This window comes from Ovis canadensis, chromosome 18 (genome assembly GCF_042477335.2).
Source record: "Ovis canadensis isolate MfBH-ARS-UI-01 breed Bighorn chromosome 18, ARS-UI_OviCan_v2, whole genome shotgun sequence".
In the NCBI taxonomy this organism is placed as follows: Eukaryota; Metazoa; Chordata; class Mammalia; order Artiodactyla; family Bovidae; genus Ovis; species Ovis canadensis.
In genome coordinates this window covers 2,592,674-2,618,334 of record NC_091262.1, presented here as the reverse complement: position 1 = coordinate 2,618,334, position 25,661 = coordinate 2,592,674, and positions in this window count along the sequence as shown.

Below are 25,661 nucleotides of genomic sequence, written 5' to 3'. Positions count from 1 at the left end.
GGAGGGCAAAACCTCCTGGATTTTCTCGAGTTGCGCCAGGTGCTCTCGACTAACGACGGGGACCTCAGGGACCCGCTCTGGTGGCCTCAGGAAAGGCCAGTCCCCATGCGAGTTCCTCGGGGGCCTCTCGGGATTCCTCTCCCGTCGATGGCGGGGCCTAAGACCTTGTGTGGAGTCGGGGCCGGAACGTGAGGATTCCTCTCCAGTGCTGACATGGATCTTGGGGTACTTCTGGAGTCTCCCCAGGGGAGTCAGTCCTCGTCTCGAATGCGGGCATGCACTTGCGCTTTCCTCCAGAGCGGTAGCAGCAGTGTCACGCAGTCCGCCGCGTGGATCAAAGGATCTATGGTTTTCCCTCGAGTCTTTCCCACGAGGCTTTCCCACGAGGCTTTCCCACAGGGCTGTCCCACGTGCATACGTGGTGGGAGTGGATCCTCGGCTTGAACGTCAAGGCAGTGCAGGGAAAACAGGTTCCTCTGGAATGGACTGACACATCTGGGGGACTCTTGGAATGGTGGCACGACCCTGGAGTTCCTCTCGCCTTTCCTGTGGAGAGCGCCTCCTCTTGAGATGCGACGGGAACGCCGGGAATTCTTTCCCTACGAAACAGGGAAAGGATCCCTCATCTCGAGCTAGGAGGCGGAAACGGGGCTCCCCTGGATGTGTGCGGGACCCCACGTGCTTCCTCTCGAGTGGAGACGGGTATGTCCGGGAACTTCTTGAGTTGCAGCAAGGGTGTGAAGGACCCTTTGGAAGTTCCAGTGGTTAGACGTGATTAGCCTCGAGAAGCCTCAGCGGAAATGGGCCTCATCTCGCCTGGAGGGCAAAACCTCCTGGATTTTCTCGAGTTTCGGCAGGTGCTCTCGACTTACGACGGGGACCTCAGGGACCCGCTCTGGTGGCCTCAGGAAAGGCCAGTCCCCAGGCCAGTTCCTCGGGGGCCTCTCGGGATTCCTCTCCTGTCCATGCCGGGGCCTAAGACCTTTTGTGGAGTCGGGGCCGGAACCTGAGGATTACTCTCCAGTGCTGACATGGATCTTGGGGTACTCCTGGAGTCTCCCCAGGGGAGTCAGTCCTCGTCTCGAATGCGGGCATGCACTTGCGCTTCCCTCCAGAGCGGTAGCAGCAGTGTCACGCAGTCCGCCGCGTGGATCAAAGGATCTATGGTTTTCCCTCGAGTCTTTCCCACGAGGCTTTCCCACGAGGCTTTCCCACAGGGCTGTCCCACGTGCACACGTGGTGGGAGTGGATCCTCGGCTTGAACGTCAAGGCAGTGCAGGGAAAACAGGTTCCTCTGGAATGGACTGACACATCTGGGGGTCTCTTGGAATGGTGCCACGACCCTGGAGTTCCTCTCGCCTTTCCTGTGGAGAGCGCCTCCTCTTGAGATGCGACGGGAACGCCGGGAATTCTTTCCCTACGAAACAGGGAAAGGATCACTCATCTCGAGCTAGGAGGCGGAAACGGGGCTCCCCTGGATGTGTGCGGGACCCCACGTGCTTCCTCTCGAGTGGAGACAGGTATGTCGCGGAACTGCTTGAGTTGCAGCAAGGGTGTGAAGGACCCTTTGGAAGTTCCAGTGGTTAGATGTGATTGGCCTCGAGAAGCCTCAGCGGAAATGGGCCTCATCTCGCCTGGAGGGCAAAACCTCCTGGATTTTCTCGAGTGCGGCAGGTGCTCTCGACTTACGACGGGGACCTCAGGGACCTGCTCTGGTGGCCTCAGGAAAGGCCAGTCCCCATGCGAGTTCCTCGGGGGCCTCTCGGCATTCCTCTCCCGTCGATGCCGGGGCCTAAGACCTTGTGTGGAGTCGGGGCCGGAACCTGAGGATTCCTCTCCAGTGCTGACATGGATCTTGGGGTACTTCTGGAGTCTCCCCAGGGGAGTCAGTCCTCGTCTCGAATGCGGGCATGCACTTGCGCTTTCCTCCAGAGCGGTAGCAGCAGTGTCACGCAGTCCGCCGCGTGGATCAAAGGATCTATGGTTTTCCCTCGAGTCTTTCCCACGAGGCTTTCCCACGAGGCTTTCCCACAGGGCTGTCCCACGTGCACACGTGGTGGGAGTCGATCCTCGGCTTGAACGTCAAGGCAGTGCAGGGAAAACAGGTTCCTCTGGAATGGACTGACACATCTGGGGGACTCTTGGAATGGTGGCACGACCCTGGAGTTCCTCTCGCCTTTCCTGTGGAGAGCGCCTCCACTTGAGATGCGACGGGAACGCCGGGAATTCTTTCCCTACGAAACAGGGAAAGGATCCCTCATCTCGAGCTAGGAGGCGGAAAAGGGGCTCCCCTGGATGTGTGCGGGACCCCACGTGCTTCCTCTCGAGTGGAGACGGGTATGTCGGGGAACATCTTGAGTTGCAGCAAGGATGTGAAGGACCCTTTGGAAGTTCCAGTGGTTAGACGTGATTAGCCTCGAGAAGCCTCAGCGGAAATGGGCCTCATCTCGCCTGGAGGGCAAAACCTCCTGGATTTTCTCGAGTTGAGGCAGGTGCTCTCGACTTACGACGGGGACCTCAGGGACCCGCTCTGGTGGCCTCAGGAAAGGCCAGTCCCCGTGCGAGTTCCTCGGGGGCCTCTCGGGATTCCTCTCCCGTCGATGCCGGGGCCTAAGACCTTGTGTGGAGTCGGGGCCGGAACCTGAGGTTTCCTCTCCAGTGCTGACATGGATCTTGGGGTACTTCTGGAGTCTCCCCAGGGGAGTCAGTCCTCGTCTCGAATGCGGGCATGCACTTGCGCTTTCCTCCAGAACGGTAGCAGCAGTGTCACGCAGTCCGCCGCGTGGATCAAAGGATCTATGGTTTTCCCTCGAGTCTTTCCCACGAGGCTTTCCCACGAGGCTTTCCCACAGGGCTGTCCCACGTGCACACGTGGTGGGAGTGGATCCTCGGCTTGAACGTCAAGGCAGTGCAGGGAAAACAGGTTCCTCTGAAATGGACTGACACATCTGGGGGACTCTTGGAATGGTGGCACGACCCTGGAGTTCCTCTCTCCTTTCCTGTGGAGGGCGCCTCCTCTTGAGATGCGACGGGAACGCCGGGAATTCTTTCCCTACGAAACAGGGAAAGGATCCCTCATCTCGAGCTAGGAGGCGGAAACGGGGCTCCCCTGGATGTGTGCGGGACCCCACGTGCTTCCTCTCGAGTGGAGACGGGTATGTCGGGGAACTTCTTGAGTTGCAGCAAGGGTGTGAAGGACCCTTTGGAAGTTCCAGTGGGTAGACGTGATTAGCCTCGAGAAGCCTCAGCGGAAATGGGCCTCATCTCGCCTGGAGGGCAAAACCTCCTGGATTTTCTCGAGTTGCCGCAGGTGCTCTCGACTTACGACGGGGACCTCAGGGACCCGCTCTGGTGGCCTCAGGAAACGCCAGTCCCCATGCGAGTTCCTCGGGGGCCTCTCGGGATTCCTCTCCCGTCGATGCCGGGGCCTAAGACCTTGTGTGGAGTCGGGGCCGGAACCTGAGGATTCCTCTCCAGTGCTGACATGGATCTTGGGGTACTCCTGGAGTCTCCCCAGGGGAGTCAGTCCTCGTCTCGAATGCGGGCATGCACTTGCGCTTTCCTCCAGAGCGGTAGCAGCAGTGTCTCGCAGTCCGCCGCGTGGATCAAAGGATCTATGGTTTTCCCTCGAGTCTTTCCCACGAGGCTTTCCCTCGAGGCTTTCCCACAGGGCTGTCCCACGTGCACACGTGGTGGGAGTCGATCCTCGGCTTGAACGTCAAGGCAGTGCAGGGGAAACAGGTTCCTCTGGAATGGACTGACACATCTGGGGGACTCTTGGAATGTTGGCACGACCCTGGAGTTCCTCTCGCCTTTCTTGTGGAGAGCGCCTCCTCTTGAGATGCGACGGGAACGCCGGGAATTCTTTCCCTAGGAAACAGGGAAAGGATCCCTCATCTCGAGCTAGGAGGCGGAAACGGGGCTCCCCTGGATGTGTGCGGGACCCCACGTGCTTCCTCTCGAGTGGAGACGGGTATGTCGGGGAACTTCTTGAGTTGCAGCAAGGGTGTGAAGGACCCTTTGGAAGTTCCAGTGGTTAGACGTGATTAGCCTCGAGAAGCCTCAGCGGAAATGGGCCTCATCTCGCCTGGAGGGCAAAACCTCCTGGATTTTCTCGAGTTGAGGCAGGTGCTCTCGACTTACGACGGGGACCTCAGGGACCCGCTCTGGTGGCCTCAGGAAAGGCCAGTCCCCGTGCGAGTTCCTCGGGGGCCTCTCGGGATTCCTCTCCCGTCGATGCCGGGGCCTAAGACCTTGTGTGGAGTCGGGGCCGGAACCTGAGGTTTCCTCTCCAGTGCTGACATGGATCTTGGGGTACTTCTGGAGTCTCCCCAGGGGAGTCAGTCCTCGTCTCGAATGCGGGCATGCACTTGCGCTTTCCTCCAGAACGGTAGCAGCAGTGTCACGCAGTCCGCCGCGTGGATCAAAGGATCTATGGTTTTCCCTCGAGTCTTTCCCACGAGGCTTTCCCACGAGGCTTTCCCACAGGGCTGTCCCACGTGCACACGTGGTGGGAGTGGATCCTCGGCTTGAACGTCAAGGCAGTGCAGGGAAAACAGGTTCCTCTGAAATGGACTGACACATCTGGGGGACTCTTGGAATGGTGGCACGACCCTGGAGTTCCTCTCGCCTTTCCTGTGGAGGGCGCCTCCTCTTGAGATGCGACGGGAACGCCGGGAATTCTTTCCCTACGAAACAGGGAAAGGATCCCTCATCTCGAGCTAGGAGGCGGAAACGGGGCTCCCCTGGATGTGTGCGGGACCCCACGTGCTTCCTCTCGAGTGGAGACGGGTATGTCGGGGAACTTCTTGAGTTGCAGCAAGGGTGTGAAGGACCCTTTGGAAGTTCCAGTGGGTAGACGTGATTAGCCTCGAGAAGCCTCAGCGGAAATGGGCCTCATCTCGCCTGGAGGGCAAAACCTCCTGGATTTTCTCGAGTTGCCGCAGGTGCTCTCGACTTACGACGGGGACCTCAGGGACCTGCTCTGGTGGCCTCAGGAAACGCCAGTCCCCATGCGAGTTCCTCGGGGGCCTCTCGGGATTCCTCTCCCGTCGATGCCGGGGCCTAAGACCTTGTGTGGAGTCGGGGCCGGAACCTGAGGATTCCTCTCCAGTGCTGACATGGATCTTGGGGTACTCCTGGAGTCTCCCCAGGGGAGTCAGTCCTCGTCTCGAATGCGGGCATGCACTTGCGCTTTCCTCCAGAGCGGTAGCAGCAGTGTCTCGCAGTCCGCCGCGTGGATCAAAGGATCTATGGTTTTCCCTCGAGTCTTTCCCACGAGGCTTTCCCTCGAGGCTTTCCCACAGGGCTGTCCCACGTGCACACGTGGTGGGAGTCGATCCTCGGCTTGAACGTCAAGGCAGTGCAGGGGAAACAGGTTCCTCTGGAATGGACTGACACATCTGGGGGACTCTTGGAATGTTGGCACGACCCTGGAGTTCCTCTCGCCTTTCTTGTGGAGAGCGCCTCCTCTTGAGATGCGACGGGAACGCCGGGAATTCTTTCCCTAGGAAACAGGGAAAGGATCCCTCATCTCGAGCTAGGAGGCGGAAACGGGGCTCCCCTGGATGTGTGCGGGACCCCACGTGCTTCCTCTCGAGTGGAGACGGGTATGTCGGGGAACTTCTTGAGTTGCAGCAAGGTTGTGAAGGACCCTTTGGAAGTTCCAGTGGTTAGACGTGATTAGCCTCGAGAAGCCTCAGCGGAAATGGGCCTCATCTCGCCTGGAGGGCAAAACCTCCTGGATTTTCTCGAGTTGCGGCAGGTGCTCTCGACTTACGACGGGGACCTCAGGGACCCGCTCTGGTGGCCTCAGGAAAGGCCAGTCCCCATGCGAGTTCCTCTGGGGCCTCTCGGGATACCTCTCCCGTCGATGCCGGGGCCTAAGACCTTGTGTGGAGTCGGGGCCGGAACCTGAGGATTCCTCTCCAGTGCTGACATGGATCTTAGGGTACTTCTGGAGTCTCCCCAGGGGAGTCAGTCCTCGTCTCGAATGCGGGCATGCACTTGCGCTTTCCTCCAGAGCGGTAGCAGCAGTGTCACGCAGTCCGCCGCGTGGATCAAAGGATCTATGGTTTTCCCTCGAGTCTTTCCCACGAGGCTTTCCCACGAGGCTTTCCCACAGGGCTGTCCCACGTGCACACGTGGTGGGAGTGGATCCTCGGCTTGAACGTCAAGGCAGTGCAGGGAAAACAGGTTCCTCTGGAATGGACTGACACATCTGGGGGTCTCTTGGAATGGTGCCACGACCCTGGAGTTCCTCTCGCCTTTCCTGTGGAGAGCGCCTCCTCTTGAGATGCGACGGGAACGACGGGAATTCTTTCCCTACGAAACAGGGAAAGGATCACTCATCTCGAGCTAGGAGGCGGAAACGGGGCTCCCCTGGATGTGTGCGGGACCCCACGTGCTTCCTCTCGAGTGGAGACAGGTATGTCGCGGAACTGCTTGAGTTGCAGCAAGGGTGTGAAGGACCCTTTGGAAGTTCCAGTGGTTAGATGTGATTGGCCTCGAGAAGCCTCAGCGGAAATGGGCCTCATCTCGCCTGGAGGGCAAAACCTCCTGGATTTTCTCGAGTGCGGCAGGTGCTCTCGACTTACGACGGGGACCTCAGGGACCTGCTCTGGTGGCCTCAGGAAAGGCCAGTCCCCATGCGAGTTCCTCGGGGGCCTCTCGGCATTCCTCTCCCGTCGATCCCGGGGCCTAAGACCTTGTGTGGACTCGGGGACGGAACCTGAGGATTCCTCTCCAGTGCTGACATGGATCTTGGGGTACTTCTGGAGTCTCCCCAGGGGAGTCAGTCCTCGTCTCGAATGCGGGCATGCACTTGCGCTTTCCTCCAGAGCGGTAGCAGCAGTGTCACGCAGTCCGCCGCGTGGATCAAAGGATCTATGGTTTTCCCTCGAGTCTTTCCCACGAGGCTTTCCCTCGAGGCTTTCCCACAGGGCTGTCCCAAGTGCACACGTGGTGGGAGTCGATCCTCGGCTTGAACGTCAAGGCAGTGCAGGGAAAACAGGTTCCTCTAGAATGGACTGACACATCTGGGGGACTCTTGGAATGTTGGCACGACCCTGGAGTTCCTCTCGCCTTTCCTGTGGAGAGCGCCTCCTCTTGAGATGCGACGGGAACGCCGGGAATTCTTTCCCTACGAAACAGGGAAAGGATCCCTCATCTCGAGCTAGGAGGCGGAAACGGGGCTCCCCTGGATGTGTGCGGGACCCCACGTACTTCCTCTCGAGTGGAGACGGGTATGTCGGGGAACTTCTTGAGTTGCAGGAAGGGTGTGAAGGACCCTTTGGAAGTTCCAGTGGTTAGACGTGATTAGCCTCGAGAAGCCTCAGCGGAAATGGGCCTCATCTCGCCTGGAGGGCAAAACCTCCTGGATTTTCTCGAGTTGCGGCAGGTGCTCTCGACTTACGACGGGGACCTCAGGGACCCGCTCTGGTGGCCTCAGGAAAGGCCAGTCCCCATGCGAGTTCCTCGGGGGCCTCTCGGGATTCCTCTCCCGTCGATGCCGGGGCCTAAGACCTTGTGTGGAGTCGGGGCCGGAACCTGAGGATTCCTCTCCAGTGCTGACATGGATCTTGGGGTACTTCTGGAGTCTCCCCAGGGGAGTCAGTCCTCGTCTCGAATGCGGGCATGCACTTGCGCTTTCCTCCAGAGCGGTAGCAGCAGTGTCTCGCAGTCCGCCGCGTGGATCAAAGGATCTATGGTTTTCCCTCGAGTCTTTCCCACGAGGCTTTCCCTCGAGGCTTTCCCACAGGGCTGTCCCAAGTGCACACGTGGTGGGAGTCGATCCTCGGCTTGAACGTCAAGGCAGTGCAGGGGAAACAGGTTCCTCTGGAATGGACTGACACATCTGGGGGACTCTTGGAATGTTGGCACGACCCTGGAGTTCCTCTCGCCTTTCCTGTGGAGAGCGCCTCCTCTTGAGATGTGACGGGAACGCCGGGAATTCTTTCCCTAGGAAACAGGGAAAGGATCCCTCATCTCGAGCTAGGAGGCGGAAACGGGGCTCCCCTGGATGTGTGCGGGACCCCACGTGCTTCCTCTCGAGTGGAGACGGGTATGTCGGGGAACTTCTTGATTTGCAGCAAGGGTGTGAAGGACCCGTTGGAAGTTCCAGTGGTTAGACGTGATTAGCCTCGAGAAGCCTCAGCGGAAATGGGCCTCATCTCGCCTGGAGGGCAAAACCTCCTGGATTTTCTCGAGTTGCGGCAGGTGCTCTCGACTTACGACGGGGACCTCAGGGACCCGCTCTGGTGGCCTCAGGAAAGGCCAGTCCCATGCGAGTTCCTCGGGGGCGTCTCGGGATTCCTCTCCCGTCGATGCCGGGGCCTAAGACCTTGTGTGGACTCGGGGCCGGAACCTGAGGATTCCTCTCCAGTGCTGACATGGATCTTGGGGTACTTCTGGAGTCTCCCCAGGGGAGTCAGTCCTCGTCTCGAATGCGGGCATGCACTTGCGCTTTCCTCCAGAGCGGTAGCAGCAGTGTCACGCAGTCCGCCGCGTGGATCAAAGGATCTATGGTTTTCCCTCGAGTCTTTCCCACGAGGCTTTCCCACGAGGCTTTCCCACAGGGCTGTCCCACGTGCACACGTGGTGGGAGTCGATCCTCGGCTTGAACGTCAAGGCAGTGCAGGGAAAACAGGTTCCTCTGGAATGGACTGACACATCTGGGGGACTCTTGGAATGTTGGCACGACCCTGGAGTTCCTCTCGCCTTTCCTGTGGAGAGCGCCTCCTCTTGAGATGCGACGGGAACGCCGGGAATTCTTTCCCTACGAAACAGGGAAAGGATCCCTCATCTCGAGCTAGGAGGCGGAAACGGGGCTCCCCTGGATGTGTGCGGGACCCCACGTGCTTCCTCTCGAGTGGAGACGGGTATGTCGGGGAACTTCTTGAGTTGCAGCAAGGGTGTGAAGGACCCTTTGGAAGTTCCAGTGGTTAGACGTGATTAGCCTCGAGAAGCCTCAGCGGAAATGGGCCTCATCTCGCCTGGAGGGCAAAACCTCCTGGATTTTCTCGAGTTGCGGCAGGTGCTCTCGACTTACGACGGGGACCTCAGGGACCCGCTCTGGTGGCCTCAGGAAAGGCCAGTCCCCATGCGAGTTCCTCGGGGGCCTCTCGGGATTCCTCTCCCGTCGATGCCGGGGCCTAAGACCTTGTGTGGAGTCGGGGCCGGAACCTGAGGATTCCTCTCCAGTGCTGACATGGATCTTGGGGTACTTCTGGAGTCTCCCCAGGGGAGTCAGTCCTCGTCTCGAATGCGGGCATGCACTTGCGCTTTCCTCCAGAGCGGTAGCAGCAGTGTCACGCAGTCCGCCGCGTGGATCAAAGGATCTATGGTTTTCCCTCGAGTCTTTCCCACGAGGCTTTCCCACGAGGCTTTCCCACAGGGCTGTCCCATGTGCACACGTGGTGGGAGTGGATCCTCGGCTTGAACGTCAAGGCAGTGCAGGGAAAACAGGTTCCTCTGGAATGGACTGACACATCTGGGGGACTCTTGGAATGGTGGCACGACCCTGGAGTTCCTCTCGCCTTTCCTGTGGAGAGCGCCTCCTCTTGAGATGCGACGGGAACGCCGGGAATTCTTTCCCTACGAAACAGGGAAAGGATCCCTCATCTCGAGCTAGGAGGCGGAAACGGGGCTCCCCTGGATGTGTGCGGGACCCCACGTGCTTCCTCTCGAGTGGAGACGGGTATGTCGGGGAACTTCTTGAGTTGCAGCAAGGGTGTGAAGGACCCTTTGGAAGTTCCAGTGGTTAGACGTGATTAGCCTCGAGAAGCCTCAGCGGAAATGGGCCTCATCTCGCCTGGAGGGCAAAACCTCCTGGATTTTCTCGAGTTGCGGCAGGTGCTCTCGACTTACGACGGGGACCTCAGGGACCCGCTCTGGTGGCCTCAGGAAAGGCCAGTCCCCATGCGAGTTCCTCGGGGACCTCTCGGGATTCCTCTCCCGTCGATGCCGGGGCCTAAGACCTTGTGTGGAGTAGGGGCCGGAACCTGAGGATTCCTCTCCAATGCTGACATGGATCTTGGGGTACTTCTGGAGTCTCCCCAGGGGAGTCAGTCCTCGTCTCGAATGCGGGCATGCACTTGCGCTTTCCTCCAGAGCGGAAGCAGCAGTGTCACGCAGTCCGCCGCGTGGATCAAAGGATCTATGGTTTTCCCTCGAGTCTTTCCCACGAGGCTTTCCCACGAGGCTTTCCCACAGGGCTGTCCCACGTGCACACCTGGTGGGAGTCGATCCTCGGCTTGAACGTCAAGGCAGTGCAGGGAAAACAGGTTCCTCAGGAATGGACTGACACATCTGGGGGACTCTTGGAATGGTGGCACGACCCTGGAGTTCCTCTCGCCTTTCCTGTGGAGAGCGCCTCCTCTTGAGATGCGACGGGAACGCCGGGAATTCTTTCCCTACGAAACAGGGAAAGGATCCCTCATCTCGAGCTAGGAGGCGGAAACGGGGCTCCCCTGGATGTGTGCGGGACCCCACGTGCTTCCTCTCGAGTGGAGACGATTATGTCGGGGAACTTCTTGAGTTGCAGCAAGGGTGTGAAGGACCCTTTGGAAGTTCCAGTGGTTAGACGTGATTAGCCTCGAGAAGCCTCAGCGGAAATGGGCCTCATCTCGCCTGGAGGGCAAAACCTCCTGGATTTTCTCGAGTTGCGGCAGGTGCTCTCGACTTACGACGGGGACCTCAGGGACCCGCTCTGGTGGCCTCAGGAAAGGCCAGTCCCCATGCGAGTTCCTCGGGGGCCTCTCGGGATTCCTCTCCCGTCGATTCCGGGGCCTAAGACATTGTGTGGAGTCGGGGCCGGAACCTGAGGATTCCTCTCCAATGCTGACATGGATCTTGGGGTACTTCTGGAGTCTCCCCAGGGGAGTCAGTCCTCGTCTCGAATGCGGGCATGCACTTGCGCTTTCCTCCAGAGCGGAAGCAGCAGTGTCACGCAGTCCGCCGCCTGGATCAAAGGATCTATGGTTTTCCCTCGAGTCTTTCCCACGAGGCTTTCCCACGAGGCTTTCCCACAGGGCTGTCCCACGTGCACACGTGGTGGGAGTCGATCCTCGGCTTGAACGTCAAGGCAGTGCAGGGAAAACAGGTTCCTCAGGAATGGACTGACACATCTGGGGGACTCTTGGAATGGTGGCCCGACCCTGGAGTTCCTCTCGCCTTTCCTGTGGAGAGCGCCTCCTCTTGAGATGCGACGGGAACGCCGGGAATTCTTTCCCTACGAAACAGGGAAAGGATCCCTCATCTCGAGCTAGGAGGCGGAAACGGGGCTCCCCTGGATGTGTGCGGTACCCCACGTGCTTCCTCTCGAGTGGAGACGGGTATGTCGGGGAACTTCTTGAGTTGCAGCAAGGGTGTGAAGGACCCTTTGGAAGTTCCAGTGGTTAGACGTGATTAGCCTCGAGAAGCCTCAGCGGAAATGGGCCTCATCTCGCCTGGAGGGCAAAACCTCCTGGATTTTCTCGAGTTGCGTCAGGTGCTCTCGACTTACGACGGGGACCTCAGGGACCCGCTCTGGTGTCCTCAGGAAAGGCCAGTCCCCATGCGAATTCCTCGGGGGCCTCTCGGGATTCCTCTCCCGTCGATGCCGGGGTCTAAGACCTTGTGTGGAGTCGGGGCCGGAACCTGAGGATTCCTCTCCAGTGCTGACATGGATCTTGGGGTACTTCTGGAGTCTCCCCAGGGGAGTCAGTCCTCGTCTCGAATGCGGGCATGCACTTGCGCTTTCCTCCAGAGCGGTAGCAGCAGTGTCACGCAGTCCTCCGCGTGGATCAAAGGATCTATGGTTTTCCCTCGAGTCTTTCCCACGAGGCTTTCCCACGAGGCTTTCCCACAGGGCTGTCCCACGTGCACACGTGGTGGGAGTGGATCCTCGGCTTGAACGTCAAGGCAGTGCAGGGAAAACAGGTTCCTCTGGAATGGACTGACACATCTGGGGGACTCTTGGAATGGTGGAACGACCCTGGAGTTCCTCTCGCCTTTCCTGTGGAGAGCGCCTCCTCTTGAGATGCGACGGGAACGCCGGGAATTCTTTCCCTACGAAACAGGGAAAGGATCCCTCATCTCGAGCTAGGAGGCGGAAACGGGTCTCCCCTGGATGTGTGCGGGACCCCACGTGCTTCCTCTCGAGTGGAGACGGGTATGTCGGGGAACTTCTTGAGTTGCAGCAAGGGTGTGAAGCACCCTTTGGAAGTTCCAGTGGTTAGACGTGATTAGCCTCGAGAAGCCTCAGCGGAAATGGGCCTCATCTCGCCTGGAGGGCAAAACCTCCTGGATTTCCTCGAGTTGCGGCAGGTGCTCTCGATTTACGACGGGGACCTCAGGGACCCGCTCTGGTGGCCTCAGGAAAGGCCAGTCCCCATGCGAGTTCCTCGGGGGCCTCTCGGGATTCCTCTCCCGTCGATGCCGGGGCCTAAGACCTTGTGTGGAGTCGGGGCCGGAACCTGAGGATTCCTCTCCAGTGCTGACATGGATCTTGGGGTACTTCTGGAGTCTCCCCAGGGGAGTCAGTCCTCGTCTCGAATGCGGGCATGCACTTGCGCTTTCCTCCAGAGCGGTAGCAGCAGTGTCACGCAGTCCGCCGCGTGGATCTAAGGATCTATGGTTTCCCTCGAGTCTTTCCCACGAGGCTTTCCCACGAGGCTTTCCCACAGGGCTGTCCCACGTGCACACGTGGTGGGAGTCGATCCTCGGCTTGAACGTCAAGGAAGTGCAGGGAAAACAGGTTCCTCTGGAATGGACTGACACATCTGGGGGACTCTTGGAATGGTGGCACGACCCTGGAGTTCCTCTCGCCTTTCCTGTGGAGAGCGCCTCCTCTTGAGATGCGACGGGAACGCCGGGAATTCTTTCCCTACGAAACAGGGAAAGGATCCCTCATCTCGAGCTAGGAGGCGGAAACGGGTCTCCCCTGGATGTGTGAGGGACCCCACGTGCTTCCTCTCGAGTGGAGACGGGTATGTCGGGGAACTTCTTGAGTTGCAGCAAGGGTGTGAAGGACCCTTTGGAAGTTCCAGTGGTTAGACGTGATTAGCCTCGAGAAGCCTCAGCGGAAATGGGCCTCATCTCGCCTGGAGGGCAAAACCTCCTGGATTTTCTCGAGTTGCGGCAGGTGCTCTCGACTTACGACGGGGACCTCAGGGACCCGCTCTGGTGGCCTCAGTAAAGGCCAGTCCCATGCGAGTTCCTCGGGGGCGTCTCGGGATTCCTCTCCCGTCGATGGCGGGGCCTAAGACCTTGTGTGGAGTCGGGGCCGGAACCTGAGGATTCTTCTCCAGTGCTGACATGGATCTTGGGGTACTTCTGGAGTCTCCCCAGGGGAGTCAGTCCTCGTCTCGAATGCGGGCATGCACTTGCGCTTTCCTCCAGAGCGGTAGCAGCAGTGTCACGCAGTCCGCCGCGTGGATCAAAGGATCTATGGTTTTCCCTCGAGTCTTTCCCACGAGGCTTTCCCACGAGGCTTTAACACAGGGCTGTCCCACGTGCACACGTGGTGGGAGTGGATCCTCGGCTTGAACGTCAAGGCAGTGGAGGGAAAACAGGTTCCTCTGGAATGGACTGGCACATCTGGGGGACTCTTGGAATGTTGGCACGACCCTGGAGTTCCTCTCGCCTTTCCTGTGGAGAGCGCCTCCTCTTGAGATGCGACGGGAACGCCGGGAATTCTTTCCCTAGGAAACAGGGAAAGGATCCCTCATCTCGAGCTAGGAGGCGGAAACGGGGCTCCCCTGGATGTGTGCGGGACCCCACGTGCTTCCTCTCGAGTGGAGACGGGTATGTCGGGGAACTTCTTGAGTTGCAGCAAGGGTGTGAAGCACCCTTTGGAAGTTCCAGTGGTTAGACGTGATTAGCCTCGAGAAGCCTCAGCGGAAATGGGCCTCATCTCGCCTGGAGGGCAAAACCTCCTGGATTTCCTCGAGTTGCGGCAGGTGCTCTCGATTTACGACGGGGACCTCAGGGACCCGCTCTGGTGGCCTCAGGAAAGGCCAGTCCCCATGCGAGTTCCTCGGGGGCCTCTCGGGATTCCTCTAGCGTCGATGCCGGGGCCTAAGACCTTGTGTGGAGTCGGGGCCGGAACCTGAGGATTCCTCTCCAGTGCTGACATGGATCTTGGGGTACTTCTGGAGTCTCCCCAGGGGAGTCAGTCCTCGTCTCGAATGCGGGCATGCACTTGCGCTTTCCTCCAGAGCGGTAGCAGCAGTGTCACGCAGTCCGCCGCGTGGATCAAAGGATCTATGGTTTCCCTCGAGTCTTTCCCACGAGGCTTTCCCACGAGGCTTTCCCACAGGGCTGTCCCACGTGCACACGTGGTGGGAGTCGATCCTCGGCTTGAACGTCAAGGAAGTGCAGGGAAAACAGGTTCCTCTGGAATGGACTGACACATCTGGGGGACTCTTGGAATGGTGGCACGACCCTGGAGTTCCTCTCGCCTTTCCTGTGGAGAGCGCCTCCTCTTGAGATGCGACGGGAACGCCGGGAATTCTTTCCCTACGAAACAGGGAAAGGATCCCTCATCTCGAGCTAGGAGGCGGAAACGGGGCTCCCCTGGATGTGTGAGGGACCCCACGTGCTTCCTCTCGAGTGGAGACGGGTATGTCGGGGAACTTCTTGAGTTGCAGCAAGGGTGTGAAGGACCCTTTGGAAGTTCCAGTGGTTAGACGTGATTAGCCTCGAGAAGCCTCAGTGGAAATGGGCCTCATCTCGCCTGGAGGGCAAAACCTCCTGGATTTTCTCGAGTTGCGGCAGGTGCTCTCGACTTACGACGGGGACCTCAGGGACCCGCTCTGGTGGCCTCAGGAAAGGCCAGTCCCATGCGAGTTCCTCGGGGGCGTCTCGGGATAACTCTCCCGTCGATGCCGGGGCCTAAGACCTTGTGTGGAGTCGGGGCCGGAACCTGAGGATTCCTCTCCAGTGCTGACATGGATCTTGGGGTACTTCTGGAGTCTCCCCAGGGGAGTCAGTCCTCGTCTCGTATGCGGGCATGCACTTGTGCTTTCCTCCAGAGCGGTAGCAGCAGTGTCACGCAGTTCGCCGCGTGGATCAAAGGATCTATGGTTTTCCCTCGAGTCTTTCCCACGAGGCTTTCCCACGAGGCTTTAACACAGGGCTGTCCCACGTGCACACGTGGTGGGAGTGGATCCTCGGCTTGAACGTCAAGGCAGTGCAGGGAAAACAGGTTCCTCTGGAATGGACTGACACATCTGGGGGACTCTTGGAATGGTGGCACGACCCTGGAGTTCCTCTCGCCTTTCCTGTGGAGAGCGCCTCCTCTTGAGATGCGACGGGAACGCCGGGAATTCTTTCCCTACGAAACAGGGAAAGGATCCCTCATCTCGAGCTAGGAGGCGGAAACGGGGCTCCTCTGGATGTGTGCGGGACCCCACGTGCTTCCTCTCGAGTGGAGACGGGTATGTCGGGGAACTTCTTGAGTTGCAGCAAGGGTGTGAAGGACCCTTTGGAAGTTTCAGTGGTTAGACGTGATTAGCCTCGAGAAGCCTCAGCGGAAATGGGCCTCATCTCGCCTGGAGGGCAAAACCTCCTGGATTTTCTCGAGTTGCGGCAGGTGCTCTCGACTTACGACGGGGACCTCAGGGACCCGCTCTGGTGGCCTCAGGAAAGGCCAGTCCCCATGCGAGTTCCTCGGGGGCCTCTCGGGATTCCTATCCCGTCGATGCCGGGGCCTAAGACCTTGTGTGGAGTCGGGGCCGGAACCTGAGGATTCCTCTCCAGTGCTGACATGGATCTTGGGGTACTTCTGGAGTCTCCCCAGGGGAGTCAGTCCTCGTCTCGAATGCGGGCATGCACTTGCGCTTTCCTCCAGAGCGGTAGCAGCAGTGTCACGCAGTCCGCCGCGTGGATCAAAGGATCTATGGTTTTCCCTCGAGTCTTTCCCCCGAGGCTTTCCCACGAGGCTTTCCCACAGGGCTGTCCCACGTGCACACGTGGTGGGAGTCGATCCTCGGCTTGAACGTCAAGGCAGTGCAGGGAAAACAGGTTCCTCTGGAATGGACTGACACATCTGGGGGACTCTTGGAATGGTGGCACGACCCTGGAGTTCCTCTCGCCTTTCCTGTGGAGAGAGCCTCCTCTTGAGATGCGACGGGAACGCCGGGAATTCTTTCCCTACGAAACAGGGAAAGGATCCCTCATCTCGAGCTAGGAGGCGGAAACGGGGCTCCCCTGGATGTGTGCGGGACCCCACGTGCTTCCTCTCGAGTGGAGACGGGTATGTCGGGGAACTTCTTGAGTTGCAGCAAGGGTGTGAAGGACCCTTTGGAAGTTCCAGTGGTTAGACGTGATTAGCCTCGAGAAGCCTCAGTGGAAATGGGCCTCATCTCGCCTGGAGGGCAAAACCTCCTGGATTTTCTCGAGTTGCGGCAGGTGCTCTCGACTTACGACGGGGACCTCAGGGACCCGCTCTGGTGGCCTCAGGAAAGGCCAGTCCCCATGCGAGTTCCTCGGGGGCCTCTCGGGATTCCTCTCCCGTCCATGCCGGGGCCTAAGACCTTGTGTGGAGTCGGGGCCGGAACCTGAGGATTCCTCGCCAGTGCTGACATGGATCTTGGGGTACTTCTGGAGTCTCCCCAGGGGAGTCAGTCCTCGTCTCGAATGCGGGCATGCACTTGCGCTTTCCTCCAGAGCGGTAGCAGCAGTGTCACGCAGTCCGCCGCGTGGATCAAAGGATCTATGGTTTTCCCTCGAGTCTTTCCCACGAGGCTTTCCCACGAGGCTTTCCCACAGGGCTGTCCCACGTGCACACGTGGTGGGAGTGGATCCTCGGCTTGAACGTCAAGGCAGTGCAGGGAAAACAGGTTCCTCTGGAATGGACTGACACATCTGGGGGACTCTTGGAATGGTGTCACGACCCTGGAGTTCCTCTCGCCTTTCCTGTGGAGAGCGCCTCCTCTTGAGATGCGACGGGAACGCCGGGAATTCTTTCCCTACGAAACAGGGAAAGGATCCCTCATCTCGAGCTAGGAGGCGGAAACGGGGCTCCCCTGGATGTGTGCGGGACCCCACGTGCTTCCTCTCGAGTGGAGACGGGTATGTCGGGGAACTTCTTGAGTTGCAGCAAGGGTGTGAAGGACCCTTTGGAAGTTCCAGTGGTTAGACGTTATTAGCCTCGAGAAGCCTCAGCGGAAATGGGCCTCATCTCGCCTGGAGGGCAAAACCTCCTGGATTTTCTCGAGTTGCGGCAGGTGCTCTCGACTTACGACGGGGACCTCAGGGACCCGCTCTGGTGGCCTCAGGAAAGGCCAGTCCCATGCGAGTTCCTCGGGGGCGTCTCGGGATTCCTCTCCCGTCGATGGCGGGGCCTAAGACCTTGTGTGGAGTCGGGGCCGGAACCTGAGGATTCTTCTCCAGTGCTGACATGGATCTTGGGGTACTTCTGGAGTCTCCCCAGGGGAGTCAGTCCTCGTCTCGAATGCGGGCATGCACTTGCGCTTTCCTCCAGAGCGGTAGCAGCAGTGTCACGCAGTCCGCCGCGTGGATCAAAGGATCTATGGTTTTCCCTCGAGTCTTTCCCACGAGGCTTTCCCACGAGGCTTTCCCACAGGGCTGTCCCACGTGCACACGTGGTGGGAGTGGATCCTCGGCTTGAACGTCAAGGCAGTGCAGGGAAAACAGGTTCCTCTGGAATGGACTGACACATCTGGGGGACTCTTGGAATGGTGTCACGACCCTGGAGTTCCTCTCGCCTTTCCTGTGGAGAGCGCCTCCTCTTGAGATGCGACGGGAACGCCGGGAATTCTTTCCCTACGAAACAGGGAAAGGATCCCTCATCTCGAGCTAGGAGGCGGAAACGGGGCTCCCCTGGGTGTGTGCGGGACCCCACGTGCTTCCTCTCGAGTGGAGACGGGTATGTCGGGGAACTTCTTGAGTTGCAGCAAGGGTGTGAAGGACCCCTTGGAAGTTCCAGTGGTTAGACGTTATTAGCCTCGAGAAGCCTCAGCGGAAATGGGTCTCATCTCGCCTGGAGGGCAAAACCTCCTGGATTTTCTCGAGTTGCGGCAGGTGCTCTCGACTTACGACGGGGACCTCAGGGACCCGCTCTGGTGGCCTCAGGAAAGGCCAGTCCCATGCGAGTTCCTCCGGGGCGTCTCGGGATTCCTCTCCCGTCGATGCCGGGGCCTAAGACCTTGTGTGGACTCGGGGACGGAACCTGAGGATTCCTCTCCAGTGCTGACATGGATCTTGGGGTACTTCTGGAGTCTCCCCAGGGGAGTCAGTCCTCGTCTCGAATGCGGGCATGCACTTGCGCTTTCCTCCAGAGCGGTAGCAGCAGTGTCACGCAGTCCGCCGCGTGGATCAAAGGATCTATGGTTTTCCCTCGAGTCTTTCCCACGAGGCTTTCCCACGAGGCTTTCCCACAGGGCTGTCCCACGTGTACACGTGGTGGGAGTCGATCCTCGGCTTGAACGTCAAGGCAGTGCAGGGAAAACAGGTTCCTCTGGAATGGACTGACACATCTGGGGGACTCTTGGAATGGTGGCACGACCCTGGAGTTCCTCTCGCCTTTCCTGTGGAGAGCGCCTCCTCTTGAGATGCGACGGGAACGCCGGGAATTCTTTCCCTAGGAAACAGGGAAAGGATCCCTCATCTCGAGCTAGGAGGCGGAAACGGGGCTCCCCTGGATGTGTGCGGGACCCCACGTGCTTCCTCTCGAGTGGAGACGGGTATGTCGGGGAACTTCTTGAGTTGCAGCAAGGGTGTGAAGCACCCTTTGGAAGTTCCAGTGGTTAGACGTGATTAGCCTCGAGAAGCCTCAGCGGAAATGGGCCTCATCTCGCCTGGAGGGCAAAACCTCCTGGATTTTCTCGAGTTGCGGCAGGTGCTCTCGACTTACGACGGGGACCTCAGGGACCCGCTCTGGTGGCCTCAGGAAAGGCCAGTCCCATGCGAGTTCCTCGGGGGCGTCTCGGGATTCCTCTCCCGTCGATGCCGGGGCCTAAGACCTTGTGTGGACTCGGGGACGGAACCTGAGGATTCCTCTCCAGTGCTGACATGGATCTTGGGGTACTTCTGGAGTCTCCCCAGGGGAGTCAGTCCTCGTCTCGAATGCGGGCATGCACTTGCGCTTTCCTCCAGAGTGGTAGCAGCAGTGTCACGCAGTCCGCCGCGTGGATCAAAGGATCTATGGTTTTCCCTCGAGTCTTTCCCACGAGGCTTTCCCACGAGGCTTTCCCACAGGGCTGTCCCACGTGTACACGTGGTGGGAGTCGATCCTCGGCTTGAACGTCAAGGCAGTGCAGGGAAAACAGGTTCCTCTGGAATGGACTGACACATCTGGGGGACTCTTGGAATGGTGGCACGACCCTGGAGTTCCTCTCGCCTTTCCTGTGGAGAGCGCCTCCTCTTGAGATGCGACGGGAACGCCGGGAATTCTTTCCCTAGGAAACAGGGAAAGGATCCCTCATCTCGAGCTAGGAGGCGGAAACGGGGCTCCCCTGGATGTGTGCGGGACCCCACGTGCTTCCTCTCGAGTGGAGACGGGTATGTCGGGGAACTTCTTGAGTTGCAGCAAGGGTGTGAAGCACCCTTTGGAAGTTCCAGTGGTTAGACGTGATTAGCCTCGAGAAGCCTCAGCGGAAATGGGCCTCATCTCGCCTGGAGGGCAAAACCTCCTGGATTTCCTCGAGTTGCGGCAGGTGCTCTCGATTTACGACGGGGACCTCAGGGACCCGCTCTGGTGGCCTCAGGAAAGGCCAGTCCCCATGCGAGTTCCTCGGGGGCCTCTCGGGATTCCTCTAGCGTCGATGCCGGGGCCTAAGACCTTGTGTGGAGTCGGGGCCGGAACCTGAGGATTCCTCTCCAGTGCTGACATGGATCTTGGGGTACTTCTGGAGTCTCCCCAGGGGAGTCAGTCCTCGTCTCGAATGCGGGCATGCACTTGCGCTTTCCTCCAGAGCGGTAGCAGCAGTGTCACGCAGTCCGCCGCGTGGATCAAAGGATCTATGGTTTCCCTCGAGTCTTTCCCACGAGGCTTTCCCACGAGGCTTTCCCACAGGGCTGTCCCACGTGCACACGTGGTGGGAGTCGATCCTCGGCTTGAACGTCAAGGAAGTGCAGGGAAAACAGGTTCCTCTGGAATGGACTGACACATCTGGGGGACTCTTGGAATGGTGGCACGACCCTGGAGTTCCTCTCGCCTTTCCTGTGGAGAGCGCCTCCTCTTGAGATGCGACGGGAACGCCGGGAATTCTTTCCCTACGAAACAGGGAAAGGATCCCTCATCTCGAGCTAGGAGGCGGAAATGGGGCTCCCCTGGATGTGTGAGGGACCCCACGTGCTTCCTCTCGAGTGGAGACGGGTATGTCGGGGAACTTCTTGAGTTGCAGCAAGGGTGTGAAGGACCCTTTGGAAGTTCCAGTGGTTAGACGTGATTAGCCTCGAGAAGCCTCAGCGGAAATGGGCCTCATCTCGCCTGGAGGGCAAAACCTCCTGGATTTTCTCGAGTTGCGGCAGGTGCTCTCGACTTACGACGGGGACCTCAGGGACCCGCTCTGGTGGCCTCAGGAAAGGCCAGTCCCATGCGAGTTCCTCGGGGGCGTCTCGGGATTCCTCTCCCGTCGATGCCGGGGCCTAAGACCTTGTGTGGACTCGGGGACGGAACCTGAGGATTCCTCTCCAGTGCTGACATGGATCTTGGGGTACTTCTGGAGTCTCCCCAGGGGAGTCAGTCCTCGTCTCGTATGCGGGCATGCACTTGTGCTTTCCTCCAGAGCGGTAGCAGCAGTGTCACGCAGTCCGCCGCGTGGATCAAAGGATCTATGGTTTTCCCTCGAGTCTTTCCCACGAGGCTTTCCCACGAGGCTTTAACACAGGGCTGTCCCACGTGCACACGTGGTGGGAGTGGATCCTCGGCTTGAACGTCAAGGCAGTGCAGGGAAAACAGGTTCCTCTGGAATGGACTGACACATCTGGGGGACTCTTGGAATGGTGGCACGACCCTGGAGTTCCTCTCGCCTTTCCTGTGGAGAGCGCCTCCTCTTGAGATGCGACGGGAACGCCGGGAATTCTTTCCCTACGAAACAGGGAAAGGATCCCTCATCTCGAGCTAGGAGGCGGAAACGGGGCTCCCCTGGATGTGTGCGGGACCCCACGTGCTTCCTCTCGAGTGGAGACGGGTATGTCGGGGAACTTCTTGAGTTGCAGCAAGGGTGTGAAGGACCCTTTGGAAGTTCCAGTGGTTAGACGTTATTAGCCTCGAGAAGCCTCAGCGGAAATGGGCCTCATCTCGCCTGGAGGGCAAAACCTCCTGGATTTTCTCGAGTTGCGGCAGGTGCTCTCGACTTACGACGGGGACCTCAGGGACCCGCTCTGGTGGCCTCAGGAAAGGCCAGTCCCATGCGAGTTCCTCGGGGGCGTCTCGGGATTCCTCTCCCGTCGATGCCGGGGCCTAAGACCTTGTGTGGACTCGGGGACGGAACCTGAGGATTCCTCTCCAGTGCTGACATGGATCTTGGGGTACTTCTGGAGTCTCCCCAGGGGAGTCAGTCCTCGTCTCGAATGCGGGCATGCACTTGCGCTTTCCTCCAGAGTGGTAGCAGCAGTGTCACGCAGTCCGCCGCGTGGATCAAAGGATCTATGGTTTTCCCTCGAGTCTTTCCCACGAGGCTTTCCCACGAGGCTTTCCCACAGGGCTGTCCCACGTGTACACGTGGTGGGAGTCGATCCTCGGCTTGAACGTCAAGGCAGTGCAGGGAAAACAGGTTCCTCTGGAATGGACTGACACATCTGGGGGACTCTTGGAATGGTGGCACGACCCTGGAGTTCCTCTCGCCTTTCCTGTGGAGAGCGCCTCCTCTTGAGATGCGACGGGAACGCCGGGAATTCTTTCCCTAGGAAACAGGGAAAGGATCCCTCATCTCGAGCTAGGAGGCGGAAACGGGGCTCCCCTGGATGTGTGCGGGACCCCACGTGCTTCCTCTCGAGTGGAGACGGGTATGTCGGGGAACTTCTTGAGTTGCAGCAAGGGTGTGAAGGACCCTTTGGAAGTTCCAGTGGTTAGACGTGATTAGCCTCGAGAAGCCTCAGCGGAAATGGGCCTCATCTCGCCTGGAGGGCAAAACCTCCTGGATTTTCTCGAGTTGCGGCAGGTGCTCTCGACTTACGACGGGGACCTCAGGGACCCGCTCTGGTGGCCTCAGTAAAGGCCAGTCCCATGCGAGTTCCTCGGGGGCGTCTCGGGATTCCTCTCCCGTCGATGGCGGGGCCTAAGACCTTGTGTGGAGTCGGGGCCGGAACCTGAGGATTCTTCTCCAGTGCTGACATGGATCTTGGGGTACTTCTGGAGTCTCCCCAGGGGAGTCAGTCCTCGTCTCGAATGCGGGCATGCACTTGCGCTTTCCTCCAGAGCGGTAGCAGCAGTGTCACGCAGTCCGCCGCGTGGATCAAAGGATCTATGGTTTTCCCTCGAGTCTTTCCCACGAGGCTTTCCCACGAGGCTTTCCCACAGGGCTGTCCCACGTGCACACGTGGTGGGAGTGGATCCTCGGCTTGAACGTCAAGGCAGTGCAGGGAAAACAGGTTCCTCTGGAATGGACTGACACATCTGGGGGACTCTTGGAATGTTGGCACGACCCTGGAGTTCCTCTCGCCTTTCCTGTGGAGAGCGCCTCCTCTTGAGATGCGACGGGAACGCCGGGAATTCTTTCCCTAGGAAACAGGGAAAGGATCCCTCATCTCGAGCTAGGAGGCGGAAACGGGGCTCCCCTGGATGTGTGCGGGACCCCACGTGCTTCCTCTCGAGTGGAGACGGGTATGTCGGGGAACTTCTTGAGTTGCAGCAAGGGTGTGAAGCACCCTTTGGAAGTTCCAGTGGTTAGACGTGATTAGCCTCGAGAAGCCTCAGCGGAAATGGGCCTCATCTCGCCTGGAGGGCAAAACCTCCTGGATTTCCTCGAGTTGCGGCAGGTGCTCTCGATTTACGACGGGGACCTCAGGGACCCGCTCTGGTGGCCTCAGGAAAGGCCAGTCCCCATGCGAGTTCCTCGGGGGCCTCTCGGGATTCCTCTCCCGTCGATGCCGGGGCCTAAGACCTTGTGTGGAGTCGGGGCCGGAACCTGAGGATTCCTCTCCAGTGCTGACATGGATCTTGGGGTACTTCTGGAGTCTCCCCAGGGGAGTCAGTCCTCGTCTCGAATGCGGGCATGCACTTGCGCTTTCCTCCAGAGCGGTAGCAGCAGTGTCACGCAGTCCGCCGCGTGGATCAAAGGATCTATGGTTTTCCCTCGAGTCTTTCCCACGAGGCTTTCCCACGAGGCTTTCCCACAGGGCTGTCCCACGTGCACACGTGGTGGGAGTGGATCCTCGGCTTGAACGTCAAGGCAGTGCAGGGAAAACAGGTTCCTCTGGAATGGACTGACACATCTGGGGGACTCTTGGAATTGTGGCACGACCCTGGAGTTCCTCTCGCCTTTCCTGTGGAGACCGCCTCCTCTGGAGATGCGACGGGAACGCCGGGAATTCTTTCCCTACGAAACAGGGAAAGGATCCCTCATCTCGAGCTAGGAGGCGGAAACATGGCTCCCCTGGATGTGTGAGGGACCCCACGTGCTTCCTCTCGAGTGGAGACAGGTATGTCGGGAAACTTCTTGAGTTGCAGCAAGGGTGTGAAGCACCCTTTGGAAGTTCCAGTGGTTAGACGTGATTAGCCTCGAGAAGCCTCAGCGGAAATGGGCCTCATCTCGCCTGGAGGGCAAAACCTCCTGGATTTTCTCGAGTTGCGGCAGGTGCTCTCGACTTACGACGGGGACCTCAGGGACCCGCTCTGGTGGCCTCAGGAAAGGCCAGTCCCCATGCGAGTTCCTCGGGGGCCTCTCGGGATTCCTCTCCCGTCGATGCCGGGGCCTAAGACCTTGTGTGGAGTCGGGGCCGGAACCTGAGGATTCCTCTCCAGTGCTGACCTGGATCTTGGGGTACTTCTGGAGTCTCCCCAGGGGAGTCATTCCTCGTCTCGAATGCGGGCATGCACTTTCGCTTTCCTCCAGAGCGGTAGCAGCAGTGTCACGCAGTCCGCCGCGTGGATCAAAGGATCTATGGTTTTCCCTCGAGTCTTTCCCACGAGGCTTTCCCACGAGGCTTTCCCACAGGGCTGTCCCACGTGCACACGTGGTGGGAGTCGATCCTCGGCTTGAACGTCAAGGCAGTGCAGGGAAAACCGGTTCCTCTGGAATGGACTGACACATCTGGGGGACTCTTGGAATGGTGGCACGACCCTGGAGTTCCTCTCGCCTTTCCTGTGGAGAGCGCCTCCTCTTGAGATGCGACGGGAACGCCGGGAATTCTTTCCCTACGAAACAGGGAAAGGATCCCTCATCTCGAGCTAGGAGGCGGAAACGGGGCTCCCCTGGATGTGTGCGGGACCCCACGTGCTTCCTCTCGAGTGGAGACGGGTATGTCGGGGAACTTCTTGAGATGCAGCAAGGGTGTGAAGGACCCTTTGGATGTTCCAGTGGTTAGACGTGATTAGCCTCGAGAAGCCTCAGCGGAAATGGGCCTCATCTCGCCTGGAGGGCAAAACCTCCTGGATTTTCTCGAGTTGGGGCAGGTGCTCTCGACTTACGACGGGGACCTCAGGGACCCGCTCTGGTGGCCTCAGGAAAGGCCAGTCCCCATGCGAGTTCCTCGGGGGCCTCTCGGGATTCCTCTCCCGTCGATGCCGGGGCCTAAGACCTTGTGTGGAGTCGGGGCCGGAACCTGAGGATTCCTCTCCAGTGCTGACATGGATCTTGGGGTACTTCTGGAGTCTCCCCAGGGGAGTCAGTCCTCGTCTCGAATGCGGGCATGCACTTGCGCTTTCCTCCAGAGCGGTAGCAGCAGTGTCACGCAGTCCGCCGCGTGGATCAAAGATCTATGGTTTTCCCTCGAGTCTTTCCCACGAGGCTTTCCCACGAGGCTTTCCCACAGGGCTGTCCCACGTGCACACGTGGTGGGAGTCGATCCTCGGCTTGAACGTCAAGGAAGTGCAGGGAAAACCGGTTCCTCTGGAATGGACTGACACATCTGGGGGACTCTTGGAATGGTGGCACGACCCTGGAGTTCCTCTCGCCTTTCCTGTGGAGAGCGCCTCCTCTTGAGATGCGACGGGAACGCCGGGAATTCTTTCCCTACGAAACAGGGAAAGGATCCCTCATCTCGAGCTAGGAGGCGGAAACGGGGCTCCCCTGGATGTGTGCGGGACCCCACGTGCTTCCTCTCGAGTGGAGACGGGTATGTCGGGGAACTTCTTGAGTTGCAGCAAGGGTGTGAAGGACCCTTTGGAAGTTCCAGTGGTTAGACGTGATTAGCCTCGAGAAGCCTCAGCGGAAATGGGCCTCATCTCGCCTGGAGGGCAAAAGTCCTGGATTTTCTCGAGTTGCGGCAGGTGCTCTCGACTTACGACGGGGACCTCAGGGACCCGCTCTGGTGGCCTCAGGAAAGGCCAGTCCCCATGCGAGTTCCACGGGGGCCTCTCGGGATTCCTCTCCCGTTGATGCCGGGGCCTAAGACCTTGTGTGGAGTCGGGGCCGGAACCTGAGGATTCCTCTCCAGTGCTGACATGGATCTTGGGGTACTTCTGGAGTCTCCCCAGGGGAGTCAGTCCTCGTCTCGAATGCGGGCATGCACTTGCGCTTTCCTCCAGAGCGGTAGCAGCAGTGTCACGC